Source organism: Phacochoerus africanus, chromosome 5 (genome assembly GCF_016906955.1).
Source record: "Phacochoerus africanus isolate WHEZ1 chromosome 5, ROS_Pafr_v1, whole genome shotgun sequence".
NCBI classification, from domain to species: domain Eukaryota; kingdom Metazoa; phylum Chordata; class Mammalia; order Artiodactyla; family Suidae; genus Phacochoerus; species Phacochoerus africanus.
The window spans coordinates 55,317,355-55,334,118 of NC_062548.1; the positions used below are offsets into that span (position 1 = coordinate 55,317,355).

Here is a 16,764-nt window from a genome sequence, read left to right on the forward strand (position 1 = left end):
ATGGGAAGTAAACCTGTTTTTTTTTTTTAAACAACTTTGATTTAATCTGAAGTCTTTAGCAAATTCTGAATTAACTTTAGCTATTCCAAACTTAGATCTCATCTGTAAATCATTAGGGTAGATTTTGGAGCAAAACCAGAAGTTTTTGCAATACCTTCTGATTTGGCAGAAATCACTCTGCCTATAAGTTAATTTGAGTGGTACTGCCATCTAGTTATTTGTGGCTGGATTGTATAGAGCAGCTAGGAGAAAAATTATGTTCTCTTGGTGAATAGGAAAGAAATGTTCTGTAGCAATGCTAAAATAACAAATTGGCTGATAATTAAGCTGGTCTGGATTCAGAGTGTCTACAAAGGTCTGGGATTCAGCACAACCCAGTCTTTGTCTCATTTCTCCATGATGTCTAAGAGCTTTTTCCTAGGAGACTAATCTGGGAACAGAATTTGGTAGATCTGGTTACAAAAATGTACATCTCTGGCACATAAAATATCTTTAAGTGCTAATTCCAAACAAAGTAAGTATGTGAGCCACGTAAAGCGATATTGAATAGAGGAAATGATGCTGTGAATCAAGCCACAGTAAGAGGCTATTTGCATAAAAGTTGACATCTGCACACATGCACACACGTGTGCACACATTTTTACACACTTGTACAGGTTGAAATCTTGCATGCCAACCTCTGTGGGTGAATTATCACTCACTAACACCCCCAGACCAGGGGCCAGAAGAATTGCTTTCTCAAGTTAGTGATCATCAGGAACAGCAATGACCTAAAACATACCAACCAAGTCACCCAACCTGAGTCTCAATTTCTTCCTCTGTAAATTGGGGGTAAAACACATACGAGTTAAGGTGGTTGTGAAGCTTTCATGAGATAATGTTCAAGGAGCACCCCAACCTTGTGGGTGGCCCATGGTGGGGTTTAGGAATTGGCACACTCCATCAGCAATGCCTGCCTACTCAACATGTGTAATAGTGCAGCCAGCTGCCCAAGGGAGGAAGAAGTTGAGAGTGGGGGCAGAATGCAGTTCCGACTCATATAAAAAAACTCAGGGAGTTCCCATTGTGGCTTAGCAGGTTACGAATCTGACTAGTACCCATGACGATGCAGGTTTGATCCCCAGCCTCTCTCAGGGGGTTAAGGATCAGATGTTGCTATGGCTGTGGCACGGGCCCACAGTTGCGGCTCCTATTAGACTCCTGGCCTGGGAAACTCCCTATGCCGCAGGTAGAACCGTAAAAAGAAAAAAAAAAAAAAGTCCAGAAGGCACAGCCAGAGAGTTCTCTTATGGTGCAGTGGGTTAAGGCTGTCACTGCTGCAGCTCAAGTCACTGCTGAGGCTCAGGTTCAGTTCCTGGCCCAGGAACTTCCACATGCCATGGGTAGAGCCAAAAAGAAAAAGAAAAAGAAGCAGTCCAGAAGGCAAGGCAGAGGCATGACTCTTCACCTTATTTCAAAGTAACTGCCAACCTCTATTTACCAGAGAGTAAATCTGATAAGTCACAAACCTATGAGTTACGTGCTATAGAAATTAAAGGAATTTCATTTTTTTTTCCCCATAAAATTGTGCAGTAAACTGGGTGGATACAGCAACTTACCATCTCTAAGCTAAAAGTGAAAGCGTCCATGTCCTAGAGCCCAAGCTAACAGGGAAGTCCTATCCTTGTCTCCCCACCCTTCACCCTCCGCTTCCCCACTGTGCAGACAAAATTTCGGATCTACCAAAGTCTTGAGAGCTGGCGTTGGTCAGACACCCAGCATCGTGAGCTTTCAACCGCATCACTACCCTCCTCATCCAGATGACCTCTGTATTTTAGCCTATAAAACAAGTCCCTTGATCCCGCTTAGGATTTCAACCCTTTCCAATTCTTTGTGCTTTTACTTTTTCTTTTTGCACCCATTAGGTTTTTTTTAACAGTTTTTTTTTTCCCCCTTTTTAGGGCAGCACCTGCTGCATATGGAAGTTCCGGGGCTAGGAGTCCAATTGGAGCTACAGGTGCTGGCCTACACCAAAGCCACCACAATGCAGGCTCCAAGCCACATCTGTGATCTACATCACAGCTCACAGCAATGCGGGAGCTTTAACTCACTGAGCGAGGCCAGGAATTGAACCCGCATCTTCATGGATACTAGTTAGATTCATTTCTGCTGAGCCACAAGGGGAACTCCGCTTTTAACAGTTTTAAAAATATTTAGAGGAGATTGCATCTCTCTATACTGTTCCTTCTAGTCTGCAATAAAGAGCAGCTTCTGAGGGCAGTGGGTCCCACACTCTGACCCTTCAGGAGACTGTTGAACATTCATGATAACATTTAGGATATTGAACAATTTAATCACACTCAGGGGATATCATTTCCTAGATGGGATGTTTCCTTCTGTTTGGTTTATCCATTATTCTGTCATTTCACTGTATCTCCTCAAAAAACTCCAGGGAGGACAAAGAAGGAAATTTAAAAGAAAAAAAAAAAAAAGAAAGAAAGAAAATTTCACGACCTAGATTCCAACTCACTGGATTTGGGAAAAGATGTGCTCCCCTAAATTGGCCAGGATTAATGAGGACCCCTTGTGTTAAAGGGCAAATTTCATTCCTAATCCTTCTCTTTCAACATTTGGAATGTACTAGGTTGAAAAAGTGGCTTCGAGTTTGATGTATCATCTGCTATGGAGCAGAGTTCCTGTTGCTTCGACGTTGGAGCCTGGTGTGTTTTATCTGGTCTACATCTGCCCGTGGTTTTAATAATTCAGTCCGCTCTGAGTTTGGGGCATGTATGCTCACCAAGGTTCTCTTTTGTTCAAAGGGATTTTCTGTGACCCAAGTCGCAAGTTCTTCCTTTAGCTGTGTCCTCCCAGCTCCACAAAGCAGACGTCATATTTTTATTTATAAGGATCTCCTCAGCATTCCCCCGCCCTGGGGCAGAAATAGAGGTAAATTATCTAATCTTCAAAACTGTGTTTTCCCAATGTTTTAACATTATTATGTCTGATGTCTTTAGGAGCATATCTTAGAAGTACAGATTTCACTTAAAATGATCTAAAATCCTATGGCATTGGGATATTAATCCTATTTAGGATCAAGGCGTGTTTAATGATCCAGTCACCTGATTTCTCACCAAAGGTCTCCAGGAGTCGGATTTATTCTGAAAACCACTATCCAAAGTCATTACTTCTCTTGTACTATTTAGGAGACTCTCATGAGATTGATTCTAGGACCTCCCCAAAAGGAAATATAATTTATCTGAGAAATTAACGTTGATTGGCTAAATCTCCATGGAGAGTAAGAATGTTGATAAGCATGAAAGCAAATGCTTCCTCCCCATTCTGCTAGTTCCCTTTTTTCTTCTTTTTAATTTGATCTTATTGGACTCTAGTTGACTTACAATGCTGTATTCGTTTCCCAGCACAGCAAAGTGAATCCATAGTTTCCACGAGAGGGCGTTGACCCTAAAGACCCTGACCTTCTGCCTCAGCCATGGCCCCTCCTCCTGCAGGTGAAGTGAATAACCTAACTCAGGATCAGATGAGCAAGAAGGTGAGGCCAGCCCTCCCTCCCTCCTTCCTCCCTGGGGCAAGCCCCCACCAGAAGCCAACCTTCCTCCTTGGTTCTCCTCTGCTCTGTCTTATAGGTGCAGACCCAGCAGGGGCCCACACTGCCTGTGACCACCAGGGCTCAACGGTGGACAGCCCACTTTGCTGCACACCCAAGCCCTGTTCTCCAAAATCAACTTTAGCAACGAGAAAGGAAATCTAATAATCATGGGCCCCATGAATGCCTTCTCCCTCATAAAATGCTGCCCAAATCCAAAACAGGCACATCTCACTAGTGACCTGCTGGTCTTTTCACTTCTCACTTCTTTACTGCCCAGTTGACCAGCAAACCCTAAGTCTGGACCCAAAGGATGCATCTAGAGTCATTTGAGGTTACAAATGGTCCCAATTTTTACAATACTTCCCAACATCTAACCTATGTCCCTCCCCTTACTGCTCAGGGTGTGAATGAAGTTAAGGCAAATAAAAAGCACAGGGCTCTCAGCACAGAATAACATTTGGCAAAGCCACAATAATGAAACAATAATGATAAAAGGCATCAAGTTTCCTGGGACTGTTGACCCAGATGGCTAAATATTCTGGAGTTCAGTAGAAAACCTAACAGCAGAAAGCCAGAATTCAGATCTGGGCTCATCCTTCCCACCTGAGAGATCTTATTAAAGTTACTCCCTACTTTAAGACATTTAATTAAAATGGAGAAAACGTCTAGCTTATTCTAAAGATCAGATGAGCTTTAATAAAGATGAAAGGATATGTTACTATAAGTCATCATTTAAACAGTCAAGATTTAACACTTCAAATTAATAAAACTTTACTTAGTTCATTATTACTTTAATTCTAATAATTTGGCAACTTTTTAGATTTTTCTGATTTTACAACAAGAACATACTTATTGTAAGAAATTTAGAAAATAAATAGCATAAGAAAGAAAATTAAAATCTCTCACAATTCTACTATTCAGAAATATACTCTTAACACAGCAGTCTCAATTTATCTGATTGTTTTATGAGTATAGAACATAGCAGACAGTTTTTGTCTGGCTTTATGTTTACCTAACCCATGGTTCTCAGATGGACATGATTTTTGCCCTTTCTTCTCCCAGGGGCATTTGGCAAGGTCTAAAAGCATTTTCTTTGTCTTGTGTGTATGTTGCATCCAATGAATAAAAACAAAAAATGCCACTAAACAACCTATCATGCACAGGACAGCCCCTCACAGTGAAGAACGTCTAGCCTGGGAGTTCCCCTTGTGGCTCAGTGGAAACACACCCAGCTAGTATCCATGAGGACGCAGGTTTGAACCCTGGCCTGGCGTGGTCATGGATCTGGCGTGGTGTAGGTCACAGACGTGGCTCGGATCTGGCATTGCTGTGGCTGTGGTATAGGCCAGCAACTACAGCTCTTGATTCCATCCCTAGCCTGGGAACTTCCATATGCCTCGGGAGTGGTCCTCAAAAGACAAACAAACAAACAAACAAAAGCCCAGCTCCCAAGAACCACTCTGATGATCTCAAATGGTTGCTGTAAAGGAACTCTTCAAATAAGAAAATGTGTTTTTTTGCTGTTAACTGGCATGAGTTGCTATTGTATATTTTGGAGATTAGGCCCTTGTCTGTTGCATCATTGGCAAAGATTTTCTCCCATTCCGTGGGTTGTCTTTTCTTTTCTTTCTTTCTTTCTTTTTTTAAATGGTTTCCTTTGCTGTACAAAAGCTTTAGAGTTTGATTAGGTCCCATTGGTTTATTTGTGTCTTTTTTGTCATTATTCTAGGAGGTGGATCAAACAAGATGTTGCTGTGATTTATGTCAAGGAGCATTCTGCCTATGTTTTCCTCTAGGAATTTTATAGTGTCTGGCTTTCAAAAATGGGCAGAAGACTTAAATAGACATTTCTCCAAAGAAGACATATGGATGGCAAACAGGCATATGAAAAAATACTCAATATCACTAATTATTAGAGAAATGCAAATCAAAACTACAATGAAGGACCACCTCACACCAGTCAGAATGGCCATCGTTAACAAGACAACCAGTAATAAATGCTGGAGAGGGTGTGAGAAAAAGGTACACTCCTCCACCATCAGTGGGGATATAAACTGGTACCACGACTACAGAAAACAGTATGGAGGTAACTCAGGAAACTAAATATAGAGCTACCATATGATCTAGTAATCCCACTCCTAGGCATCTATCCAGACAAAACTTTCATCAAAAAAGATACATGCACCTCTATGTTCATAGCAGCACTAGTCACAATAGCCAAGACATGGAAACAACCTAAATGTCCATTGACAGATGAATGAATTAAGAAGATTCAGTACATATATACAATGGAATATTACTCAGCCATAAAAAGATAAACTGATGCCATTTGCAGCAACATGGATGGAACTAGAGATTCTCATACTAAAGTGAAATGTCAGAAAGAAAAAGACAAATATCATATGATATCACTTATTTGTGAAATCTAAAATATGGAACAGATGATCCTATCTAAAAATAACAAACAAAAAACAGAAACAGAGCATGGCCAAGAAGAAGAGACTTGGGATTCAGGAGGGGGAAGGGGAGAAAGTGGGAGAGATGGGCATTTTGGGGGTTTGGGGGACACAAACTGTTATATATGGAATGGATGGGCAATGGGATCCTAATGTACAGCACAGAACTTGATGAAACATTGTAAATCAACAATACTTTAATAATAATAATAATAATAATAATAATAATAATAATAATAATAATAACAACAACAACATAAAAGAAGAAAATGTGTCTTAAGTTCCTGGGAAATTTTGAGCTACCAATGTCTACAAAAGTGAAAATGGTGTGCTTGCAGCAGGCACCATGGAAAGTGACCAGATGATCTGCATTTCCCAATACTGGGATCCTTGCATAGCCCCCTCCAACCTTTGAGGGTGGGTGGGATATTAATTCATGTCTAAAGATTAGAATACAACCAGAGAGATGGGACGTCACTTTAAGAATTGTTATAGAAAGACAATGGCTTCTGTCTTGTTCCCTCTTGGGTCACTTGCTCTGGGGGAAAACAGACATCCTGTGAAGTGGCTTTGTGCAAACATCCACACAAGCCTTCCAGATGCCCCATGAGCAAGTGTGGCAGCAGCCCCTCCACCATCTAAGCCTTGAGACCCCTGCAGCCCCAGCCAATGCCTTTGAAGGCAATTAGATCTTCAGACTAACTCAGCTGAATTTTGCTTTTTAACAATAGAAATGAGACAGATCTAAGGATTCAGGAGAAGAGGTACAGAGAGGAGATTTTTTTTTTTTTAAAGTCCTATAGTAAATTTTCTGACTCACATCCCTGGATATCTGATCACCATATCATAATATTGAACAGACAAGGTAAGGCGTTTGGTACTCCTGAACAGAACAGAAGGCAACTCATTTCCTACTGGCATGCAACTTCTGAAATTTTCAACAATGATGTACGTTTGATGAAAGAGACGGTTTTTCGGCCTTTATGCTGCTCTGTATTAGCATGGCACACTTGGCACTGTGTCTGTATACTTCAGTGGTAAATGGCATTCGTGCAGCTTTCCCAAATGCAGAAGGAAGGATAATTAAAACCAAACATCTCATCTCAGAGATGTGTGAAGATTAATAAAATGATTTCTGTAAAGGTCCCTGAGCTTTTTGGAAAGAAGAATACAGAATACAACGTATTACTATGTAGTTTAATTTGTAGTTATGTGAGACAGTTTATAAGCACTTTACATCAAATGAAAAACATAATTAGTACTACATTAATGCTTCAAAGGTTATTTTATATACAAGGCAATAAATGTAAAAGTTGAGGATTTAATCATGAATTAATTTATTGCACAGCATATGTTATGTATACTAAGAGATATATTTTAGAATTTAACTAATAATAAAAATGACAAAATAAGAGCGATGCAGGTAAGCTACATCATTTTCTTCAATTCAAAACTAGATGAAAAGACTTTGAAGGATCCTTTACTGCTTTTTCTCTTTCTTTGTGAATTGCAAGTTAAGGGCAGATTTCTACAGACAGTAGAGTCAAAGGTGGAAACCAAGCTGCAGCTTCAACCTACATCAAAGCAGCGGCAATGCCAGATCCCTTAACCCACTGTGCCCCAGTGGGAACTCCCTGTTTTTGAATTTTAGTCTAGAGGCATTGGACGGGCTGAACTGAAACTAAGAGAAGGTTGAGGTGAATAGATCACCTCGGTTAGGACTCGAATCGATAGTCAGAACTGATGCAAAAGTTCTCGTAACAGGTCATGAGGGCTAGACTTTGATGGTGATGGTGGAAATGTGAAGACTGAAGAAAAAGAAATGTCATGAAAGAATAGTCAGGTCGTGTAGCTGACTGCACAAACAAGAAAGGGTCCTTTGGCTCTAAAGAAACGGCCAGTAGGAAGATAAGGAAGAGCACCCAGTCCATTCTGGCTAGAACAACAAAGCGTCAGACTGGGGGCTCATCTATGTCTCCCAGTTCTGGACACGGAGAAGTCCAAGAACTTGGGCTGGGGGCTCATCTATGTCTCCCAGTTCTTGGACACGGAGAAGTCCAAGATTGCGGCACCAGCCGATTGGGTGTTTAGTGAGGGCTTCTTGGTTCATACACGAGGACTTCTTGCTGTGTCCTCAGAAGGCAGAAGGGGCCCTAGAGCTCTGGAGGGTCTCTTATATAATGGTATTAATACCATTCATGGAAGGAAAACCACAGGCCCAGAATGGCTTCGCTTGTGCTAAATCTGAGGATACCAAACCCAGACTTCATATCTGACTTAACTGCAGTTTTGACTTTCCCCAGTAATATAATCTAAATCATCTGTCTGGGATTTTCTAGTCAGCAAGGGTCACATGGGCCCTCTCCCCACTTCTTCCTATAAAAACCACTCATTTTGTACAACCCCTCAGAGAACCCCTGTACTAGCTAAATGCAGTGATGCTTGATTCATGAACTGCTTGATAAACTCAACTAGATCCTTCACATTTACTCAGTTGAAGTTTGGTTTTTAACAGATTGATGGTGGCAATGAGATCTGAAGTGAATGGTCAATGGCCTTTGGGGACAACAGGACACATAAACATGGCACCAGCAAACCCTATTTAGAGTTCAGTCTTTCTAGCTATTTCCAAGGGCGTTCGGTAAGTTTCTGTTGGTTGACCTATGTTCTCCTTGCATCCAAGCTCTCCAACTTTTTTTTTTCTTTTTATGGCCACACCTGTAGCCATATGGAGGTTTCCAGGCTAGGGGTGAATTGGAGCTGCAGCTGCCAGCCTACACCACAGCCACAGCAACTCAGGATCCGAGCCGCATCTAGGACCTACAACACAGCTTGTGGCAATGCCAGATCCTTAACCCACTGGGATCAAACCCACATCCTCACAGAGACAATGTCAGGTCCTTAACCTACTGAGATACAATGGGAACTCCCAAGGTCTCCATTTAATTGTCTTTTCAGACCACAATTCTCAGGTTTTTGAGTGGGAAACCTCACTCTATTCCTGGATTCCATGTTGGAAACTGTGGACAGTTTAGTCTGCAGTTTTCCAATTGTTTGACATCAGTCTGAAATCCACATTCTTTGAGGTCTACTGGTTCAACACTTTCCTCCAGCCGAATGGATCATGGAATTGTTGATGGTTACCAGCCAGAGTTAGATCTGGATGTGATGTAAAAACCTGACTGCGGTGGCACAGGTTTGATCCCTGGCCCAGGAACTTCTGCATGCTGCAGGCATGGCTGAAAGAAAAAAAATAAAATGTGTTTCTCATTTGGGGTATACCTTCCACAATCTCCAGTGATAGAATCACCCGCTTCACTGAGCAAATCATATGAGCCTTGGCGAAAACCTTACAAATTTCTGGGAACTATCACTGTCCCTGTCACCCTTGATCACCAGGCAGGTTTGAGAGAACTGATGGAAAAACTGGACTCAGGCAGAACAAGAATTAGTAACATGGGACTGAATGAACTGAGGAGGGTGATACAGTGTTACAACATTGTGTTTGAAATATTGCTGGTTCTGTATTTTTTTTCCCCAAAACTTAAAGAAATATTTCCTCTTAAGCCATCAACAATCTGGTGAGATATATGTTTGTAAATAAAAGATAACACATTCACTTTTTCTTCCTACCTGATCCTCCAGAATTCAGAAACTCTCAGCAGGTATTCTTATTTTTGTGACAGTGTATCTATTGCATAAGTTCAATGAGAATTTGCCTTATAACAGAACACAATTAGAAACCCTGGCTGTATTACCAAGGAATTCACTGAAATATCATATTCTAAATATGCATAGATGCAGATATGACCTGACGGCTTCAAGGAACTGACTGAAAAAATAGACCCAGTACCTTGCCTATAAGGTTCCAGCAAAGCAACCTTAAAAAAGGACTTACATGGTCAGTCATTATCCAACTGTCTCTGAGGTTTTGTTATACTTGTAAACTGAACAAAATCATGTATTCTTCTATAGTTTCCTCAAATATCTGGTTAGGACTCACCAAATTAACATTTCCAGTTTTCTCCTACCCTACTGATTTGGAGTCACTAGGTATGAAGGCAGCCCTTGTGCCCTCTTGGAAGGGACTTTACTAAGTGTTCCTGACCATTGATGCTGTCAAAAAACCAGAAGGGATTCAGACTTGGGTACCTGTCTCACAGCAAAGGAGAACCCCACCTGACATCTAGTCCCATACAAATGCTAGAGGTCTAAGAATCACCTTGACTAGAAATGTAAATAAACTGGAGTTCCCACTGTGGTGCAGTGGGTTAAGAATCTGAATGCAGTAGCTTGGGTCACTGTGGAGGTATGGGTTGGATTGCTGCAGTGGGTTAACAGATCCTGCTTGGATTCAATCCCTGGCCCAGGAACTTTCATATGGCATGGGCCATTAAAATAAAGAAAAAAAGAAAGAAGGAAGGAGAAAGAAAGAAAAGAAAGAGAGAGAGAGAGGAAGGAAGGAAGGAAGACAGACAGACAGACAGATAGACAGAAAGAAAAGAAGTAGCCAACATTGAGGTAGACGGCATCTAACCAAGATGACAAATTAAGACTTCATACTCCAACTAAACATGAAACCCTTTCTTCTTGTCTCTCCTTTATTGTGACATGTAACACCCTGTCTTCACCCCACATTCCCATGGCTAACTAGATCAGACTTGTCCCCACTCACTGAGAAATCTCACCAGCAATACCCATCTTTGTGAGGCCTTTAGGATAATTCTTTATTTTAGGCTAGAACATTCTCTTCTCACATGTGCTAAAACCCTGACTGATCCCTGTCTTATATGAGTAAATGTAGCCATCCTCATGAGTAAATCTATTCCCTGGTTAGGAGTGGGAAAATGGTCAGAAGCCTCTCCTTGACTCTAGGAGACACTGCACTAAGTGCTAAGACCCTCGCCGCATAAATAAAATCATTCAACTTTCTGGCCAAGATTGTTCTTGAAAATAGGATAGCCTTTGATTATCTTTTAGCTGAGCAAGGAGATGTGTGTGTGTGTGTGTGTGTGGGGTGACCAACATCCCCTGCTGTACCTGGATTGACACTTCTGGGGAAGCCGAAAGTCAGTTACGTAAGATCCCTGAGAAAGCCACTTAGTTTAAAAGGGTGATTCCTTCAATGGGGTCTTCCTTTGATTGGTTTGGGTGGGTCTTGCAGACCATGGCTCCAAAGAGCACTTCAAATGTTAGGAATTTTTCTGTTAGTTATAATCATACTATTCCCCCTGGTGCATTGTATTCTCTCAAAAAGTTTAACTAAATGCATGTTCACAGCACACTAACCACCAAGCAAATGGCATCTCTAAGAGGAGAACATTAGAAAAGCAATGAAGAGAATGACTGACTTAAAATCTGTGAACCCAAGACCGTGATCTGTGAATAGCACAGAGACTAAGCAAAAATGTCATGCCACATGTCACACCAAGGATCAACAAAACTGCAGAGTAGTAGCTGAGAGTGATGCTGCTAATACTCTTTTTTTTCCCCCATTCTGCAGCATGTGGAGTTCCTGGGCCAGGGATCATATCTGAGATGCACTTGCAACCTACACCACAGCTGTGGCAACACAGGCTCGTTTAACACACTATGCTTGGGCCAGGGATTGAACCTGTGTCCTGGCACTGCAGAACCACTGCTGATTTCATTGCTCCACAGTGGGAACTCCAATATATATATTTTTAAATCACATCTCTAGTTAAGTTAAGCATCTGTGTGGTAAAGACTTCTGATATTCCCTTCCCCCCAAGCAGAAGGTGTTCTGGCCTAAAAATAATCTTTTTTTTTTTTTCCTTTTGCCAGTAGATTTTTGTCCTCCCTTCTTATCTTCCATCAATGCACCCTTCTACTTGCTAGATGGGATGTGGCTTGGTTCAATTCATAAACTGCCTAATAAAGCAAATTAGATCTTTGATTATTTTCTTCCTTTTCTTTTCTTTTTTCTTTGGCTGTGCCACAGCATGCAAAATTTCCTGGGCCAAGGATTGAAATCAAATGCACTCCACAGAGGCTACCTGAGCCACAGCAGTGACAACACCAGATCCTTAACCCGCTAAGTCACATGGGAATCCCCAGATCTTCAAATGTGCTCAGTTGAATTTTGTTTTCTAATAGGGCTGGGCCCTTATGACCTAATCCTCTGCGAAAGGCCTCACCTCCTAATACCATCACGTTGGGCACTAGGTTTCAACATATGAAATTTGGAGGAGTAAACACACTGAGATCATAACCTTCCACTCCAGGGCCTCCTCTCAACTCATGTTCTTCTCATATGTCATAAACTCAAAAGTCTGAATCCAAAGTCTGATCTAAAATATCACCTGGAGTTCCCGTCGTGGCGCAGTGGTTAACGAATCCGACTAGGAACCATGAGGTTGCGGGTTCGATCCCTGCCCTTGCTCAGTGGGTTAACGATCCGGCGTTGCCGTGAGCTGTGGCGTAGGTTGCAGACGCGGCTCGGATCCAGTGTTGCTGTGGCTCTGGCGTAGGCTGGTGGCTACAGCTCCGATTCGACCCCTGGTCTGGGAACCTCCATATGCCACGAGAGCGGCCCAAGAAAATGGCAAAAAGACAAAAATAAAATAAAATAATAAAATAAAATAAAATAAAATAAAATAAAATAAAATAAAATATCATCTAAATAAGATATGGGTGAGACTCTAGCTATGAACCTATGAAATCAAATAGATCATGTGCTTCTGAAACCGAGTGACCCTCTCAGGTACAAATTTTTTCCGTGTCCCCCATTTCTTATCTGTAAGAAATCGGCTTCATTCAGCCTCCCTGACCTTCCCTGAGTTCCAAAAGGCAGATGCAACCAGGTGCTGGTCAGAGAAGGGAGGGGATAGTGAAACATAGGAAGAACAGTCAAGAAACAACAGCGCAGCCATGGGGCAGGGTCCTCTGCCCTCCTTGGAGAACATACATAACAATACCTTTGGGTTCTTGTGCAGGAACTAAGGCTCCCACCCAGATGGAGGATGGTAACTTTAGGCTGAGCACAGGAGTCCTGGAACCCACCACCCTGTTACCTCACCACCAACCAGTCAGAAGAAAGTCTGCACACAGTGTAACATAAGCAAGATTCTGACCTCCTCTGCAAATTAACTGCAAGTAATTGATTAACTGCAATTAAGTTCCCCTTTCTCCCTTTAAAAACTTTCATGGTCAATCAGAATTTTGGAGTTGGTCCTTGAACATGAGTCTGCCTTCTCCTCAGGTTGCTGGTTTCCCGAATAAAGCAAGCTTTCCCTTCCAACCAGCATTTGTCTCTGGAGGACTGGCTCTCCAGTGGTAGAAGCTAAACCTGAGTTCCATAACATTTCCAAAATATAGTAATGGGACAGGTGTGGGGAGACTTTCCTGTTCCAAAGGGGAGAAAGAGAAAAGAAACATCAGTAACAGGTCCAAGGTGGGTCCAAAACCTAACGGAACAGACAATAAGTCTAAGTCTCTAGAGCTTGACTTCCAGACCCACTAGGACAGGAGTTGGACCTCGGAGGCTCAAGGCAATCCTGACCTCATACTGCTGGGTGCACCCTCCACCACTGCATGCATGCATTCCAGTATCTGCAGCTCTCCTAGACTAGAATCGCATGCCAGGGACTCTACAGGCTGTGTGTTGGGGGCTGGGGGGTGGGGTTGGCCCTGCCCCCATGGCTCTGCTGGGCACTGCCTTAGGGCAGGCTCTCTGAGATGACTCCACCCCACAGCAGCACCCTGCCTGGGTTGCATACCAAGCAGCAACCCTGCTTGGGTTGCATACCAAGCAGCAACCCTGCCAATTGGATCAATCCTGGGTGGCTCCAGGCTGTTCCGTCCTTTGAAATCTGTCTGGACGAGCCCTGCCCACATGCTTTGCTGGACTCTGCATATGCCACACAAGGGGCTGCTGGAGCCTCTCCTGGCACAGCAGAGGAACGCAGCATCAGAACCTTGGGAGTACAGCCTGCAATGTGAGGAGGTGCCCCATGCAGCAGTTTTTCCTCTGCAATTGTTCTGACTCCCAGACCCTTGCATTCAGAGCCTGTGATGGAAGGGACAGCCCAAGGATCTCCAAATTGTCTGTACAATAGGTTCTGGCTTTCATTTAGATGGATGACCAATCTTCTCAAAATCTAGATGAATAGCTCTTGGTTTCTGTTGAGATGGCCAAGCATGGTCATATCCTTACTAAATTTGGCCAAACCTTCTCTATTCTCTCCCAAAGGAGCTTTTTCATTTCTTTCCATATGAACAGGCTGAGAATTTTCCAAATTCAAGTTATGCTTTCTTTTCGTTTAAGAATTTTGTCTTTTTTCTCTCTTCTCACATTTTACTATAAGCATGCAAGAGAGGCTGGTGATTTGCTTAAATATTAAACCTTATTGCTCACAAGTTCTACTTTGCACAAAGCACTAAGACATGAGTGCAATTCAGCTTTTCCACTTTAAAATAAAGATCACGTTTCCTTCAGTTTCTAATAACGTATTCCTTATTTCTAAGACCTTGTCTGAATGGCCTGTACGACCAAATTTCTACCAGCATTCTGTTCACGACTGCTTAAGTATTCTAAGAATAGAATGTATTTTCTTCCAGCTCCAATCCCTTCTAGGCTTATCTATTACCCAATTCCAAAGCTGCTTCTACATTTTTAGGTGTAAAACTGAGCAGGATCCTGTGGGGCTCCTGGGCACACAAGCCTTTCTGTGTCCCCTGTTTCTTGCTTATGGGGAATAGACTTCCGCCTCCATGACCTTCCCTGAGTTCCAAAGGGCAGGTTCAAACAGTTGCTAATCAGGGAAGGGAGGGGATACAGAGACCAGAGAGGAACAGTCAGGAGACAACAGTACAGCCTTGGGGCAGGTCCTGGTTAATTCCCAAAAAATATACATTACAGTATCTTTGAGCTCTTCTACAGAACTAAAACCCCCAACAAATGGAAAATGCTAATGACTTGTTGAAGGATTCTTCATTCTAGAGAGAAAGTCACAGTTTGATAACATCCAGAACCACAGAAGCTTATCAGGAGACCCATGAGGCCAGATTAAAGGAATACAAGCCCTGCACACAGCTTATCAGCAATCCCACCCTTGCACTATTGCTATAAAAATCCCCACCAAATCCTCTGGTGTGGGTGGGGAGGGCACACAATTTTTGAAGGCTTGAGCCCACTGGGTCGCCTTTGGTCTGGCAAAGCAATAAAGTTGTTTGTTTGTTTGTTTGTTTGTTTGTTTTCCTCCTCACCCAAAAGTCTGTCTCCAAGATTGAACGTTGGCACACAGAAACTGGATTTTGGCAACAGGTGTGCAGCATCCTTACTTCTTGATTCCAATTCTCTGTACTAATCAGGGTTCTCCAGAGAAATAGAACCAATAGGAGACAAAATATATATAGGATATCATATATATATATATATATATATATATGACTATAAATAGGATATGTATATATAACTATAAATAGGGTATATATATATGTGACTATAAATAGGGTGTATATATATGTATATGACTGTAAATAGGATATATATATATATATGACTATAAATAGGATATATATATGACTATAAACAGGGTGCGTGTATATATATATATGACTATAAACAGGGTATGTATATATATATATATATATATATATATATATCCTTGGAAGAAAATGAACAATGCTAAGAGCGGAGAGTTGAATTTATTCACTGTCTTTCTGAGGACTATAACCTAGGAGACAAACTTTCGGATAACGCTGAGAAACTATTCTTTCCAAGGAGTTAAGGGGAGGTCAGTATGCATGTGATTTTGGTGAAGGGGCACATGCAGCCAGACACACGTCTCAGTAGAAAAGCATTTTAGTGCTTTTCTACGTATTGGGAGATAGGAGAATCCAGGTTTATAAAAAATTGCTCCTAAAAATATCTAACTATCTGGTTTCCTGTTCTGCAAGGATTCTGCCTGTTCTCAGAGCAGAGTGCCTCATTCCTGCTCTCTGCCCTGAATTCCTTTCAGGCTGTGTTGAAGGTCAGCTACCATAGTAGCTAATGACTTAATTCTTATAGGACTGTATTTGGGGCAATACGTAAGAGGAGAATAATTACAGAAATTGGCTTGGGTTGTTACAGAGTCTGAGAAGTTCTGAGTTACTCTCTTCAAGCTAGAGAACTAGGAATGCTGGGAATGTAATTCGGTCTGAGCCCCAAGACCTGAGAATTGAGCGGCTGCTGGTATAAGACAGGATCTGAGTCTGACGACCAGGAGTGGTGACATCCAAGGGCAGAATAGGACAGATGACTCAACTTGAGAGGGTGGGAGAATTAGCCCTTCCTTGGGTTTTTGGTTCTATTCAGGCCATCAACGGACTAGCCTACCCGTGCTAGAGAGGGCCATCATCTTTACTCTCTTGACCAATTCAAAGAGACTTGCTAGTCTCTTTGGAAAATACCTTGAAATACACACTTAGAAATAATGATTTACTCGCTATCTGGGCATCTCTTACCCAACCAAGTTGACTCATAACATTAAGCATCCCAAGTGCCATCCAAAAGAACTTTCTGTGATGATGGAAAGTTCTAATATGGCTATCATATTAGAACTGCACTGTCCAATATGGTAGCCCCTAGACACATGTGGCTATTTTTTTTTTCCTTTTTTAGCCATACCTACATCCTATGGAAGTTACTGGGCCATGGACTGAATCCAAGCCACAGCTCCAACCTATACCAAGGCTGTGGCAACACTGGATCCTCAA

The 16,764-nt window shown here is 42.0% G+C and overlaps 1 protein-coding gene across 1 annotated transcript in view; it reads right to left on the minus strand.

Moving 5' to 3' along the window:
- Window positions 1–16,764, minus strand: part of TMEM182 (transmembrane protein 182) — a 186,827-nt gene that overhangs the window by 349 nt on the left and 169,714 nt on the right. The window lies entirely within an intron of this gene.